The sequence below is a fragment of the Dermochelys coriacea genome, chromosome 13 (assembly GCF_009764565.3).
Source record: "Dermochelys coriacea isolate rDerCor1 chromosome 13, rDerCor1.pri.v4, whole genome shotgun sequence".
Classification (NCBI taxonomy): domain Eukaryota; kingdom Metazoa; phylum Chordata; order Testudines; family Dermochelyidae; genus Dermochelys; species Dermochelys coriacea.
The window spans coordinates 34,119,316-34,136,110 of record NC_050080.1 but is presented as its reverse complement, the minus strand read 5'-3'; the positions used below and the strand labels follow the sequence as shown (position 1 = coordinate 34,136,110).

Below are 16,795 nucleotides of genomic sequence, written 5' to 3'. Positions count from 1 at the left end.
TGATCTTGTAGTTAAGGCAAGTGAACATCATTCAGAAGAAATAGGTTCTATCCCTGCCTATGAGGTGCTAGACTTTGCCAAGTAGTCGCTGCCTGTGTGTTCCTTTTTCTCTGGGTGCCCAATCTGAGACACAGGGAGCTGATTACAGAAGTGTTGAGCCTAACAACAGCAGCTTAAGTCAGTGGGAGCTGGGGCAGTTCAAAAACTCTGGCAAGAAGGCAATGAGGCAGGCCAATCTAATTTCCTTCTTTAACAAAGTTAGTAACATAGTGGATAGAGGAAAAGCAGTAGACAGGATATATCCCATAAGCAAATTAGGGAAATGTGGTCAAGACAAAATTACTTTATGGTGAGTGCACAACTCATTGAAAGAGCATATTTTAAAAGTAGTTATTGATAGGTTATGGATAGGTCCTGCAGGATTCTATCGTTTGTCTGGTACTATTCAATATTTTCATTAATGGAGTGGAGAGTATATACAAATTTGCAGATGACACCAGGCTGGGAGGGATTGCCAGCACTTTAGAGGACAGGATAAGAATTCAAAACAATCTTGACAAATAGGAGAACTGGTCTGAAATCAACAAGATGCAATTCTATGAAGACAATTGCAAAGTACTACACTTAGGAAGGAAAAATCAAATGTACAACTAAAAAATGGGAAGATATGGCTAGATGGTAGCACTGCTGTAAAGGATCAGGGATTAGAGTGCATCTGCAATTGAATATACACTGTGATTCCATTGCAAAAAGGTTAATACCATTCTGGATATTAACAGGAGTGTCATATGTAAGACATAGGAGGTAATTGACCCGCTATACTCGGCACTGGTGAGGCCTTAGCTGGAGTATGGTGTCCAGTTCTGGACACCACACATTAGGAAAGATGGGGATAAATAGGAGAGAGTCCAGAGGAGAACAACAAAAATGATAAACAGTTTAGGAAATCTGACCTGTGAGGAAAGATGAAAAAATAAGGAATGTATAATCTTGAGAAAAGAAGCCTAAGATGGGATGTAATGACAGTTTTCACATATTTTAAGGGATGTTTAAAAATGGATGAGGATAAACGATTCTCCATCCACTTAAGGTATAACAAGAGGATATGGGCTTAGTTTGCAGCACGAGAGATTTAGGTTAGTTATTAGGAAAATCTTTCTACCTACAAGGGGAGTTAAGGTCTGGAATAGGCTTCCAAGAGAATCCCTGTCACTGGAGGTTTTTAAGAACAGGTTGGACAAACCCCTGTCAGGGATGGTCTAGATTTATTTGGTCCTGACTCAGAGCAGGGGGCTGGACTTGATTACTTCCTACCCTACATTTTTATGATTCTATTTAACATTTTCCTGCCAAATCGACATTTTCTGAAGAAAGTCAGTGTCAGAAAATTTCTGACCAATTCTAGTCCTTATCTTTATTCCCTGAGAGTTCAGTGGATCCACAGAGTCTTGCAGTTCCCTAATTCAGACAAACTGAAAGAGTTTGCTGCTTGCTTTTAACACAGAGCACATGTACCTTAAATTTCCTCTGGCAGTTGAATCTCTTCTCATATCAGACACTGCCGCTGCCTCCATTTCCCCCCGTCCCGCCATCAAACCAACTTCCACGGTTGGTGCCTTTGAATTACCCCCCTTCCAAGGTCTTCTTTATTAACCTGAAATAAGAGTTTTACTCAGAGCGAGAATCTCCTCCTGCTCCTCTCATTCCCTCTCAAGGGTTTGCTCCTACCCCATACTGCTGTTAGAGAGAGTTTCTTTCCCACTCCTCTCTGACCCTGTGTCCCGTCTGGATCCCTTGCAGAAATCACCCTACAGCCTTCTCCTCTTTCCCTGGGTGTCAGGCCCAGCTCTCTGACAGCTCCCCACATCTCTCTGAACAGGGGAGCTCGGCTGCCTCCCTCTTTTAGGAAGCCCTGTACCTGAGCTACCGTCTTTTCACCCAAACCTAAACTTATCAGCTGCGTTCAGATGACAAGGCAGAGCCCATCTCCCTCCACCCTGTGCCATCCTGCTAATTTCCTCCTTAAATTTTATGTGTCATTATTATGGTCCTTTCTTTCTGCTTCACTTTGTTTGGATTCTAGTGTGAACCATCCATAGCTCCGCTCGAATGAATGAGCCAGCCCCCAGCTGGTGTGAATTGGCCATAGCTCCATAGGGAGTGAATGAACCAGATTTCCAGCTAGGATTAATGACCTATAGCTCTCCTGGACTCAGAGGGCCAGACCCTAACTGGTGTGAATCGGCCACAGCTCTACTGGAAGCAGTGGTCCAGATCCCTGGCTGAGGACCTTTCACAAGATGTATCTCAATTTCCCCAGTGTGAAATGGGGCTATTAACACTGGCTGTCACTGCTGTGGGCAGATGAGGCTAAAACTGACAATATTCACATGCTCCTGTCTGGAAGGTGGGATAGAAACACAATCAAGAAGATGGTGCTCACCTGTGCTCAACAGCTGAAGCTTGAACTGATGAGCTCTTGTTTCTCAGGATTTGGCGGCCAGGACTCAGGATCCTCAGCTGAGGTTCTTGTCTTTACTCTTTCTGCATAAACTGGATTTTTTTCAGTAAAGAGACCTTCATCTACCTGAATGGATGAGCTGCTGCTGGTATCTATGTTAGAACATGCTCTTTCCCCTCTATTTACACAGTCTAGAATTCACCTCATACTTGTATCCTTCTCCATGGCAGCTTGTGTCTCTCTTGATTCCATCTCTGAAGGGGCTGAGTCTGGGGAGTTAGCACTGTGGTTTCTGTGCAGATTGTAGAAACAAATATCCTGATGCTACCAACTTCCCATGCCCAGAGGAATCACCTTTCTACTACGTGCTGTGGGTGGTCATTGCTCTGCATGGCTGTACTACAATGCAGCGCCCAGGGAGTGCACGTTCCTGCAGACATTGACTCTACTGAAAAGTCTTTACTCATGTCAGTTGTCCCATTGCCTTCAGTGGAAATATTCCATAAGTAACAATGGCACAAGTAGAGTCCAGCCGGCCTGACGGACACAATTGCAGATGTGTCCAGTGCTTAAGTTCACTCACAAGTTTGACCAAAGGTAGTTATAGTAATGAGAGGGAGCCTGGAGCACAGGACCTGGTGCAAGACTTAAGGCCTGAATCACAGTCAGCAAAGCCAGGTCATGCTAGGAGCCAAAGTCAGGATCTGTCATAGAACAGACGCTTGCTTATGCGGAAGGGTGACCAGACGTCCCAATTTTATAGGGACAGTCCTGATATTTGTGGCTTTTTCTTATATAGGCATCTATTACCCCCCCCCCCCCGTCCTGATTTTTCACACTTTCCATCTGGTCACCCTATTATGAGGTCACTCTGGTGCATGAACTTGGCAAAGGTACAGTTGGCATTGCTAAACCACAAGCACTCCTAAGTACTTGGTACTGGGTGTTCATGTAAACACATTCCTGTGGAGGGTGCACGAACACATTGGCCCCGAGGCAAAGATGGGAGGACAGAATAATGACTGGGGATGTTTTGTTCGAACCCGCAGGTACAAGGTGTAAGGTCAGTAACTACCCATGTTAGGAGTGTGATACATAACTTGTTTGTGTCAATGTATAAAAGAGAAGATATAGGAGAGGCACTTTTGTCCAGCTGAGGGGGCAGCAAATACTCCCGCTGCTAACTGAGCTGGTCCATGTGTTAGTGTACTTGTAGCTCCTATGGGGCACTAGGACCATGCTTCATCGGCAATAAATCTGGCTGAGCACCTTCGCCACTTAATCAAGCCTATGGTCTTCCTGGATAGTACCATTGAGGTCTGCTGAACCAACTATCTGCGCAGTGCTGAGACAGCAAACGGAGAGAGCACACACACATCAACTGACAACAATAGTCATTTTTATTTCTTTCCTCCCCCCCCCGCAACATTTATTTTGATGAAAATGGATTTTTTATCAGAAAAAAAATAAATAAAAGTGTTGTGGGGGTATTGCCATGTCTTTTTCATTAAAAAAACCCTGATTTTATGTTTGTTTCTTTTTTGTTTTCAAAAATTACAAAAAATAATGTAGGTGTTTTTCTCTATCCCCTCCTTTTGGTGGGTTTTTCCCCCATCCCCTCCTTTTCCAATGAAAAAAGGTAAAAACACAAGAAATATTCCATAAAATAATTCTAACAAAATAAAATTATTTTGTTTGTGTATGAAACAAGTTTTCTTTCTTTCTTTCTTTCTTTCTTTCTTTCTTTCTTTCTTTCTTTCTTTCTTTCTTTCTTTCTTTCTTTCTCAGTTAAATTATTTTATTTTTACTTTACAAATAACAAAGAAACAATTTTTTCTTCCTTTTTTCTCCCCCACCCTTCTTTTCCAATGGAAAGGAAAATGAAAGAAGGAAAAACAATCCTCTAAATCTAAAAAACCCCCAAAAAACTTGACAATACATTTTTTTCAAAAAAGATTTAATTTAATTTTTTCCTATGGCATATACAGAGCAATTTTGACCAGATCTAGATGGTGCCTTGAAGCTTGCATGGTTGTCAATTTGTTTGTGGCCAAAACTCCTACCCTGGCATTCCCAGCAGGACACGTTCAACTGGACATTAATGACCTGAACTCTAATAATGATTTCCTTTCCAAATGCATGAAGAAGCACAACATTAAAATGTATTAAGTGCACCATTTAGGAAAATGCAGCCCCTTTTTATTTAATATTAAGAATTTGGTAGCAGAGAAATATTAACATGTGACAGGAAGAATGCACAAAAACTTTAAGCATCCCTGACATAACATCATCCCATTCTATCACGTTAGCTTGAAAATGTTCAGAATTTAATGGCCCTCTCTTGCATGATATTTCATTGTCTGAATTTCCAACCAGCACCAAGAAAAAGAATAGCAAATTATAAATCTCAAAGCTAGAGCTATTTGGAAAATGGTAAAGAATTGTGGGTGAAAATTTTGAAATAACTTTCATACTGTAGCTTTGCAAAAGGAGCGATTTTCATGTATTGAAACATTTTGGCAATTTTTTGGAACATTTTGGGGTTATTTTTCAGTTTTTTTGTTTTTCCTGCTTTTTTCTCCTCACTTTTGCCCTCTTTCCATTTTCCACAAAAATCAGGGGAAAAGGTATGAAAAACGGGGAAGTGGAAGGAAAATAAAAAAACAAGTAAACATCTAAACAGTTAAAAATTCCAAACAGAATAACTTTCATTTTAGGGTGTCATCAAATAAAATGAAAAAATAATAAAAAATCTATTTTTTCTATACAAATATAAAAAACAGCTCAGCTTTCCATGAACAAAAAAATATTGGATTTAAAAACTTCTACCTGCTCTGTCAAAATGTGAGTGGATGTCAGAAATTCTCAGCATGTCTTCATTTTTGCACATGTTGTTTCAACTGGCCAGAAACAGAGGAGACGTGGTGAAATCTGGACCCTATTGAAGTCAAGGGGAGATTTACTATTGACATCAAAGGGTCTAAGTCTCCTCTGCATGGACACTGTGTCTATGACTCAGTAAATCACCGCAGATCATCCTCATTTCTTTTCAGCCACAAACAATTTGCTAGGGGCGTCTGAATTCTTGATGGGACCATAAACTCCACTGAGAGCTTTGATCATTGCATGGACTTCCTTGTTTCTCAGACCATATATGAGAGGGTTCATCAGTGGGGTCAGGATACCACAGAGCACAGAGCACCCTTTGTTCAGGTCTGTCAGCAGGTTGGATTTTCATAGCAGATACACAATGAGTATGGTCTCACAGAACACTGTTTACACAATGATCTGAGAGTATCCGGTGGAAAAGGTCTTTTTTCTGCCAGTTGCAGAAGGAATTCTCAGGTGGAGGGTGATGATAATATAAACATAGGTGGACAGAGTTAATAGAAATGGGGAGAGAGTGCAAAGAGAGGCCAGGATTAAATCCAACATCATGCTCAGGTCGGTGTCCCTGCACACCAGTTTTATGATTGGGGTGAAATCACAAAAGAAGGGGTTGATTTTGTTAGGGCCGCAGGAAGTACATTGTGACATCAAGGATGATATGATGTTAGGAGCCAAACAGCCACTTATCCAAGACCCGTCTACTAGCTGGAGGCAGAGCCTACAGTTCATAATGGCTGTGTAGTGGTTTGCATATCTCTAAATTTTAATTGTAAGACATTGTGAAAAAGAGACAACATTCTGTGGCTGCCAGCGAAGCAAAATAAATAAATAAAACTGTGCCACACAGTCACTGACAGAAATGGTCCTGTCCCCAGTCAGGAGACTGGCCAGCATCCTGGTGGAATGGATGGTGGAAGTGTAGTAGGTTTCCAAGCAGGGTAAGTTCCCAGGAAGAAATACATGGGGTTATTGAAGTGTCTTGGCATGTTTGCAAAAGGAAATGAGGACATTAAACATTGGTGCCTTTGATGTTTCTAAGAGCTAGGGATGGTGTCTCTAGCCTCTCTTTGCCAGAAGCTGGGAATGGGCGACAGGGGATGGGTCACTTGATGACTGCCTGTTCTGTTCATTCTCTCTGGAGCACCTGGCATTGGCCACTGTCGGAAGACAGTATATTGGGCTAGATGGACCTTTGGTCTGACCCAGTATGTCCGATCTTATGTTCTTATCTTTGATTACCCTCTCAGTCATTCCTCCATGCACACAATAGCAGCTCCTCCCCCATATCTTTACCTGCATGGAACCCCTCACAAAAAAAAAATAGAACACTCAGGTATACAACTTTGTGGGTGACCAAGGTTTGAGGGAGGGTAAAGCAGCTGTGAAGAATTGTTTGAATGGAGTCCATCTTATCAATCCTAAATAGCATGCACTGTATAGTTGAGGTGCTAATATTGGAATTAATCCTTGCCCAAATATGAACTTTGGTTGGGATCTCCAAGGCACCTAGGGGAGATAGGCACCCATGTCGAAATATGATTTGAGTGCTTAATTCCCTTAGCTTCCTTCCTTTGCAAATTCCAATCTTCCTTGTTACCACACACCAAGGCTATCATGGATTTGGAAGTACTGGCCATTAATGGAGCTCAAGAAAATTTGTTCCATGAAGTGTAAAAAAAGAGCCAAGTTAAGAAGATCTAAAGCCAAGCAGAATTGGTCAGGTTTGGTCAGTGGTTGTACACATGCCCTTTGTGTGTGTACACGCATCAATGAATGTAAACCTTCTGGCATAGTCAATATAACCATTGCATTTATGCATCACTGTATATTGTACAATCCAGTTCAAAGTCTTTAATAAGTAAATCTAGTCCCAAAACTTTAATATGGTCTCACTTCAACCCATCACCATTAAGCTTTTGTGTCTCTAAAGCTTTGTTTTTAATAATTCCCGCTGTGATTTGACTTGTTTTTTCCACCTAGGCCTTGTCTACACTACGAAAGTACTCCGATTTTACAGAAGTTGATTTTTGGGAACAGATTGTATAAAGTTGAGTGTATGCATCCACACTAAGCAAATTAATTCGGCAGTGTGCGTCCACAATACCGTGGCAAGCGTCGACATTCCAAGTGGTGCACTGTGAGTAGCTATCTCACAGTTCCCACAGTCCCTGCTGCCCATTGGAATTCTGGACTGAGCTCCCAATGCCTGATGGAGCCAAAAATTTGTCACGGGTGGTTATGGGTAAATGTCATCGGTCAACCCTCCCTCCCTCCATGAAAGCAACGGCGGACAATCATTTTGCGCCCTTTTCCCTGGATTGCACTAGCAGACGCCATAGCATGGCAAGCATGGAGCTCGTTCAGCTCACCGCAGCAGTTATGACCATTGTAAACACTTTGTGCATTATCGTGCAGTTTATGCAGAACCAGCACCTGAAAAACCAGGCAAGGAAGCGATGGCAGCGTGGTGATGAGAACATGAACACAGATTTCTCTAAAACCGCGGTCCCCGGCAATTTGGAGATCATGGTGTTACTGGGGCAGGCTCATGCCATGGAACGCCAATTCTGGGCCTGGGAAACAAGCACAGATTGGTGGGACCGCATAGTGTTGCAGGTCTGGGATGGTTCCCAGCGGCTCCGAAACTTTCGCATGCGTAAGGGCACTTTCATGGAACTTTGTGACTTGCTTTCCCCTGCCCTGAAGTGCAAGAATACCAAGATGAGAGCAGCCCTCACAGTTCACAAGCAAGTGGCAATAGCCCTGTGGAAGCTCGCAACGCCAGACAGCTACCAGTCAGTCAGTAATCAATTTGGAATGGGCAATCTACTGTGGAGGTTGCTGCAATGCAAGTAGCCAATACAATCATTGAGCTGCTGCTATCAAAGTGGTGACTCAGAAATGTGCAGGTCATAGTAGATGGCTTTGCTGCAATGGGATTCCTTAACTGTGGCGGGGCTATAGACGGAACGCATATCCCTATCTTGGGACCAGACCACCAGGGCAGCCAGTACATAAACCTCAAGGGGTACTTTTCAATGATGCTGCAAGCACTGGTGGATCACAAGGGACGTTTCACCAACATCAACGTGGGATGGCTGGGAAAGGTTCATGACACTTGCATCTTCAGGAACTCTGATCTGTTTAAATGGCTGCAGGAAGGGATTTACTTCCCAGACCAGAAAATAACTGTTAGGGGTGTTGAAATGCCTATAGTTATCCTTGGGGACCCAGCCTATCTCTTAATGCCCTGGCTCATGAAGCCGTACACAGGCACCCTGGACAGTGGTCAGGAGCAGTTCAACTATAGGCTGAGCAAGTGCAGAATGGTGGTAGAGTGTGCATTTAGACTTGAAAGGGTCGCTGGCAGTTTACTTACTCGCTCAGACCTCAGCGAAACCAATATTCCCATTGTTATTGCTGCTTGCTGTGTGCTCTACAATCTCTGTGAGAGTAAGGGGGAGACATTTATGGCAGGGAGGGAGGTTGAGGCAAATCGCCTGGCCGCTGAATACGTGCAGCCAGAAATCAGAGCGGTTAGAAGAGCACAGCAGGAAGCGGTATGCATCAGAGAAGCTTTGAAAACCAGTTTCATGATGGGGCCAGGGTACCGTGTGACACTTCTGTTTGTTTCTCCTTGATGAAAACCCGTCCCCTTGGTTGCCTCTAAATTACCTGTAAGTCACCCGCCCTCCCCCCTTTGATCACAGCTTGCTTGCAAAGGAATTAAAGTCACTATCATTTAAAAAACATGTATTCTTTATTAATTGATTACAAAAATAGGGAGATAACTCACAAGGTAGCCCAGGTGGGGTCTGGGAGGAGGGTAGGAGGGAAGGAAAAGGCCACTTCAAAACTTGTTGAATGCAAGTCTTCTGTTGCTTGGGCTGTCCATTGGGGTGGAGTGGTTCGGTGCCCGGAGCCTCCGGCCCCACGTTCTTGGGCGTCTGGGTGAGGAGGCTATGGAGCTTGGGGAGGAGGGAGGGCGGTTAAACAGGGGCTACAGCGGCAGTCTGTGATCCTGCTGCAGTTCATAAACCTCCACCAGATGCCGGAACATGTCCGTTTGATCCCGCAGTAGCCCCAGCGTTGCATCCTGCCTCCTCTGATCTTCCTGCTGCCACCTCTCCTCATGTTTATTAGCTGCTTTCATATACTCTATTATTGTGTCCCTCCACACATTCTGCTGAGCTCTGTCAGTGCCAGATGACTGCATGAGCTCAGAGAACATTTCATTGCAGGTGTGTTTTTTTTGCCGCCTTATCTGAGATAGCCTTTGGGACGGAGGAGGGAGGCTTGAAACATTTGCAGTTGCTGGAGGAAAAAAGGGAGTGAAGTATTTAAAAAGGTACATTTTACAGAACAATGGCTATACTCTTTCACGGTGAACAACACTATACACATTACATAGCACATGTGATTTTGGTACAAGGTCGCATTTTGCATCTTATATGGAGCGCCTGCGGCTTTGGTGTTAGAGATCACACGTGCAGGGCCGGGCAACAGCGTTCGGCTTGCAGGCGGCCATGGTAAGCCATAGTCTTTCGGCTTTTGCAACCTTCATAACAGCAGCCCCCTCCTCTCCCATACCAAGCAAAGCACGTTGAGTTGGCCATTTAGTGCTGCGGTTTTCCTGTTAACGTGCAGCAGCAGAAACCAAACTACCCCTCTCCCCATCCAGTTCTCTGGGATGATCACTTTACCCCTCACCCCAACCCGTGGCTGGTATCAGGGAAGATCCCTGCTAGTCAGACATGAACAGCTCAGTACCAATGCCCCCCACCTCCCACCACGTGGCTAACTGCAGGGAGGATTTCTTTTTAGCGAAAGGCAAACAGCCTTGTAGGAATGGCCACCTCTGAATGTCCCCTTAATTAAATCCCCCTATTTCAACCAGGTTACCGTGAACGATATCACTCTCCTGAGGAAAACACAGAGAGATAAAGAACAGATGTTGCTTGAATGCCAGCAAACACCGGGACCATACGCTGCCACGTTTTGTATGCAATGATAGCAGATTACTTGCTACTAGCATGGCATGGTAAAGTGTCCTATCATGGAGGACGGAATAAGGCTGCTCTCCCCAGAAACCTTCTGCAAAGGCTTTTAGAGTACCTCCAGGAGAGCTTCATGGAGATATCCCTGGAGGATTTCCGCTCCATCCCCAGACACATTAACAGACTTTTCCAGGATCTGTACTGGCCACGAATGCATCCCAAGTCCTCAGGGCTACTTAATCATTAAAAAATGCTTGCTTTTATAACATGTATTATATTTAAAAAGGTACACTCACCAGAGGTCCCTTCTCCGGCTTGGTTGGGTTGGGAGGGTATTTCAGTCAGGGTGATAAAAAGATCCTGGCTGTCAAGGAGAACGGTGTGCTGTGTGCTTTCCTCAAGCTCATATTTCTCCTCCTCATCTTCCTCATCCACAAAATCCTCAGGCATGGCGGAGAGTACCCCCTCATTGGAGTCCACGGACAGGGGAGGGGTAGTGGTGGCGGTCCCCCCTAGAATTGCATGCAGCTCAGCACAGAAGTGGCATGTCTGGGGCTCTGTCCCAGAGCATCCGTTTGATTCTTTGGTTTTCTGGTACACTTGCCTGAGCTCCTTAAGTTTCACGCGGCACTGTGTTGCATCCCTACTGTAGCCTCTGTCCCTCATGGCCTCGGAGATTTTTTGAAATGTTTTGGCATTTCGTCTTTTGGAACTAGTTCTGATAGCACAGATTCCTCTCCCCATACAGCGATCAGATCCAGTACCTCTTGTTTGGTCCATGCTGGAGCTCTTTTTCGATTCTGGGACTTCATGGTTACCTATGATGATGAGCTCGCCTGGCCAAACAGGAAATGAGATTCAAAAGTTCCCGGGGCTTTGCCTGTACACTTGGCCAGTGCATCTGAGTTCAGAGTGCTGTCCAGAGTGGTCACAGTGGTGCAGTGTGGGATAGCTCCCAGAGGCCAATACCTTCGAATTGCGTCCACACAAACCCTAATTCGAAATAGCAATGTTGATTTCAGCACTAATCCCCTCATTGGGGAGGAGTACAGAAATAGTTTTTAAGAGTCCTTCATTTAGAAAAAATGGCTTCATTGTGTGGACGGGTGCAGGGTTAATTTGATTTAACGCTACTAAATGTGACATAAACTTGTAGGTTTCAGAGTAGTAGCCGTGTTAGTCTGTATTCGCAAAAAGAAAAGGAGTACTTGTGGCACCTTAGAGACTAACAAATTTATTTGAGCATAAGCTTTTGCTCAAATAAATTTGTTAGTTTCTAAGGTGCCACAAGTACTCCTTTTCTTTTTGCATAAACTTGTAGTGTAGACCAGGCCCTAGTGTAATTGCATTTAGTGAAATAGCCTAATGAGTCTTTGGGGAGAAATCTTTCACATAATGATAAAGCACGAGTTTACCTTTTGGAGCAAAGACAGCGGGCCAGATTGCCAGCTGCATTACACTGATGTAACACCATCAGTGTCAATGGGCCAGATCCCCAGCTGGAGCAAACCAATTTTCCAATGTGGAAAAATTGGAAAACGTCCAGCGGAGGGCAACAAAAATTATTAGGGGACTGGAACACATGACTTATGAGGAGAGTCTGAGGGAACTGGGATTGTTTAGTCTGCGGAAAAGAAGAATGAGGGGGGATTTGATAGCTGCTTTCAACTACCTTAAAGGGGGTTCCAAAGAGGATGGATCTAGACTGTTCTCAGTGGTAGCAGATGACAGAATGAGGAATAATGGTCTCAAGTTGCAGTGCAGGAGGTTTAGGTTGGATATTAGGAACAACTTTTTCACTAGGAGGGTGGTGAAACACTGAAATGCGTTACCTAGGGAGGTGGTGGAATTTCCTTCCTTAGAAGTTTTTAAGGTCAGGCTTGACAAAGCCCTGTCTGGGATGATTTAATTGGGGATTGGTCCTGCTTTGAGCAGGGGGTTGTACTAGATGACCTCCTGAGGTCCCTTCCAACCCTGATATTCTATGATTCTATGATTCTAAGAATGAGATTCTAGCATACTCATACAAGTCTCGGAGCTGCAGTTTCACAACAAACACCTATAATTGCACAAATTTTGCAACTGCTGTGCCGTGGTAATGATTTTCTAATACTGCGAACTTCTGAGAGTTTCGACACTAATTCTAAGAAGCTGTTGAGCAACAACATCTGAGAACTTTTGGAAGTCTTCTCACTTGATTGTGGTGCTAAAATGGGAACTGGGCCCTTCTGAATATCTGGCCTCGCTTGTGAAATCAGAGCTCCTTTGAAAGTCTGTCTCTAAATGCACAATGTAACTCCTCAGAGAATAACATAGAGTAAGAAGTATAGTGGAGAAGATCACTATTTATTCGTGAAAAACTCACCTAGAGAAAAGGGGTGACATCTATTGAGTAAACAAATCAATTCAAGCTATTCTTCCAGCTCTGCTACTGCATCTTCACCCAGGATTAGCCAAATGGCCAATTCAAAGGAATCATACATATTCTCCAAATCAACCCTAATTAATTCTATTTGCTTATAGTATAACCCAAATTAGAGAGGAGATATGGGCTGTAGGGTTTGGTAAATTAAAGGCATGGACATTCCCTTAGGTTGCTCATGCCAATCCAAAGGGAAGTTCTGCTGAGCTGTCTTGAGAACCTCCCCCACCCCAGATTTGGATCTGATTCAAAATGGACTAAATTGCAATTATACAAGTGAACTAGAAAACTTGTTTTAGACTGAGACATGCAGCAGCCTAGCAAGGATCTGCTGAGTCTAGCAGGGGGTCAGGGCTCATCTGGTTGCAAAGTTTGCAGAGTCCACCAGGCCAGTAAACTAGCAGGGAAAAATGGGGCAAGGGGTCAGGTCCAGGAAAATAGCAGACTATGTAAAGTCAAGCTGAACTACCAGGTAGTTGGGAAGGATTCGGGCAAATTGAAGAGAGTCCAGAGCAGAGCAACAACAATGATGCAAGTTTTCAAAAATCTGCCCGAGGGGAAAAGGTGGGGAAAAAAAACAAAAAACAACCCTGGGCATATATAGTCTTGCAAAAAGAAGACTCAAGGGGGGGCACCTGATAACTGTATACAAATATCATACAGGCTTATAAAGAGGACAGGAATCAATGGTTCTCCATGTCCACTGCAGGCACGTCAAGAAGTAATGGACTTAATCTGCAGCCAGAGAGATTTAGGTTAGATAGTAGGAGAATCCTTGCTAACTACAAGTCCCAGCCTACCTATCAGAGCTTATCAGCCTTAACCACCAAGCTATGGGCTATTCTCTTAGTCCCTCCCATTGAAGAAGTTCTCCTGCATGTAAATAATTAAATATGCATTAGGCCAGATAGAAAGCAAGAAAGACTTCACATTGTGGTGGTTAGGGCATGCAAGTGTGGTAGGAGACCATGTTCGAGTCACTTCTTTATATTGCACAGAGAAAGGAATTCTCTTCCAACTCCCTGGAGAGGTTCTAACATAATTGTGTGCATCGAGGAGCTGCAGCTTTACCATAAAATAGCAAATACCAAAGAAGAAAGATAAAGTTGCATGAGTTTGCATCCCTGCTGTAGCAACACTGACTTTCTAACCCTGAGAACTTTTGAAAGGTTGCTCACTCATTGTGGTGCTTAAATGAGAGCCGGGCTCTTCAGGACATCTGACCTCTACTGTGGAGCCTGAGAGTCTGTCTCTAAATGCACAATTTACCCCAACAGAGAATCATGTGAAATAACAAATACAGTTGCAAAGATTATCACTTATTCATCAGCCATTTAGATGAAAAAAGGAGGAGACATTTATTGAATGAACAAATCAATACAAACTATTCCCTCAGCCCCATTGCTACATTTTCACCCGGATTAACCAAATGGTGAGTCCAAAGGAATCATATGTACTCTACAGATCAATTCTAACCATTTCCAGTTTGTTCTATCCAAACCAAAACTAGCAATGTTTTCTATGGGAAGCTTGAAATTTACTTACTGGCATACATAGTGCATGCTTTGCCTCTTTGTTTCTCAGGCTCTGTAGGAGGGGATACAGGGGTGTCAGAGCAGTGTATCAGACAGAGAACACTTTGTTGAAGGCCCTCAGCTGGTTGCTTTTTGTTAACATATAAACAATCACGAGGGTCAAATAAATAATCAGTCAGGGGACTAGCCAGTTTCCTGTGCAGTATGATCAAGGTGTACCACAGAAGTGACATATGTGCCTAATACCAGTGAAGGTTTTACAGCTCAGAGATAGTTGCCAGCCAGCACTTGGGGGCTGAGCGCCCTGATGGCAGAGCTGCTTAATATGCTGGCTTTTGTGAATCCCATTCTGAGGTGCCCATTTCCCACCATTCATCGTTCAGAGAGCCTGAGTGTGAAACTCAGGCTTGGTGAGTCCCAATGATTTTCTAGCTGCCTCAAAGTTAGGCGTGTCAATGCTGCTTCTTCACACCACATTGATGTCACAGAGAAATCTGGACAGGGCAAGTGGGCCCACAATGGCAGCCTCACTGAGGAGTGTGCTCGTGGATGGTCGAAGAGGTCTATGCAGAGCGATGGAATTGGGTTTGCCCTGATCCTTTCAGCCATTCTGGCTGTAGCATCCTCACAATGGGTGTGTGGAGCAGAGTTGTTGTTTGGCACGGGCAGTCACGGTGCTGGTGTGGGTCAAATTGTTCCAAAGCCCTGTGGTCTGTGTGTGGAATTCAGTGCATACGCACACCAATGCCCTGTGGCAGCCCCTTACAAAGCATAACCCAGGATGCCTGTGGAGATAGATTCACAAACTCTCTTAATTCACATGCACAGCTCCCCATAAACCTGGAAAGCAAAGTGGACACTGCCAGCTAGGTAAGGGCCATGAGAATAGGCTTAGGCTGGTTTCGGGAGGACATCTGGCAAGAACGGTCTAAGCCCCCTGAGTTATGTTTGGTGACAACAGATCTACCAAAGGAGGCCCAGACTGGAGTGGGCTGGCTCAACATAGTCCATTGATCCAGCGACCAACTTCCTGGTGTCTGAGGGTAATTGGATTGACCAGCTAACAAACTTTCAGAGAACAATACTGGAGGGTCCTCATGATAATGCAGCAGCAGAACACCTGGGGTATGAAAAGACAATGACAAATTATTTTGGATGAGGGTGGCTGCAGATGTTAAGGACTAGGTACTCTCCTGTCTTACCTGTCAAGGCTGGAAATAATCAGTAATGGGAGGCAGAACTCCTTTGGGGAAAATGCTCCAACCTAGTAACCCCTGAGAGTTCATACAGATCGACTTGAAAGCCCTGCTGCCAGAAGCTCCAGCTGAAAATTGGCGTCTGCTTGTAAGTGTACAACACTTTCTCAAGGTGTGCGGTGGTACAGCCACAGACAGATAGAAAGACTGAGACAATCATAGATAATTGATGAAAGATGTAGTGTTGCAGTTTCACTCACCCAGCTGCATTTGAGGTCCTTACACAGTGATTAAAAAACTATCTTTGCTGATACCTAGTGGGGGCAGCACTTGCTTTTTTGTAGTGCATGGAGAATTGATGCACAGATTCATTGGAAGAAAGGGGAGGGCAAACAGTGAGGATGCTCAACCACTATCCTGCAGGGATGCAGAAAAGGATTTAAATGCCCCTCAGCCGGTACCTGTGGCTCATGGTGGGACATTGGGTGTGGAGGAGAAATTGTCAGAGTGTTCTTGGAATCTCAGCACACTGCCATCTTCAACAGTCTGTCCACAATGGATAGACCTGACCTAGAGGACATGAACCCTGAACTCCCAGATAATCTAGATACAACTATAAGTGTTGTCTCTGTGACTGAATATAGGACTGGAGCAGGCAGACCAACTTGGAAATCTGCATGGATGGAAGACTATCTGGATTCCTAGGAGTTTTTGTTTAAAGTTCTTATTTAACTAAAGGGGGGGAATTGTAATGATCAGCGCAGACAGCATCTCCACCAACAGAAGGTTCTGCATCTTTATCTCAGTGCTAAGTTGTTTTCTGGTATGTTATTTTGTTGTTGTATTTGATTGGGGTGGGGGGCTGGAGATAGCAGCCTGTGTCTGCTGGAGTTGGTATTTGCAGTGTTCCAATAAATCCCTGTGGGAGTATTACAGTATTATTGATACTATAGCTGAGGTCAGGGCCCTACTCTGCCAGGTCCTTTACACAGACAGTAAGAAACAGCTCCTTCTCCAAGTAGTTTAAATCTAAACAGGCAGGAGGTGGGAGACTAAACAGAGGCAAAGGAGCCATTAGAACCCAGGTATCCTGACCTGCACTCCAGTGATCTATTCACTGCTCTATTCACGCAGTGTGCAGCGGCAGTCAAAAAAGCGAACAGTATGTTAGGAATCATTAAAAAAGGGTTAGAAAATAAGACAGAGAATATCTTATTGCCCTTATATAAATCCATGGTATGCCCACACCTTGAATATGCGTACAGATGTGGTCTCCTCATCTGAAAAAAGATATT

The 16,795-nt window shown here is 44.1% G+C and overlaps 1 pseudogene; it reads right to left on the bottom strand.

Moving 5' to 3' along the window:
• Positions 1–57: 57 nt before the first annotated feature.
• Positions 58–16,795, bottom strand: part of LOC119842199 — a 48,785-nt pseudogene continuing 32,047 nt past the window's right edge.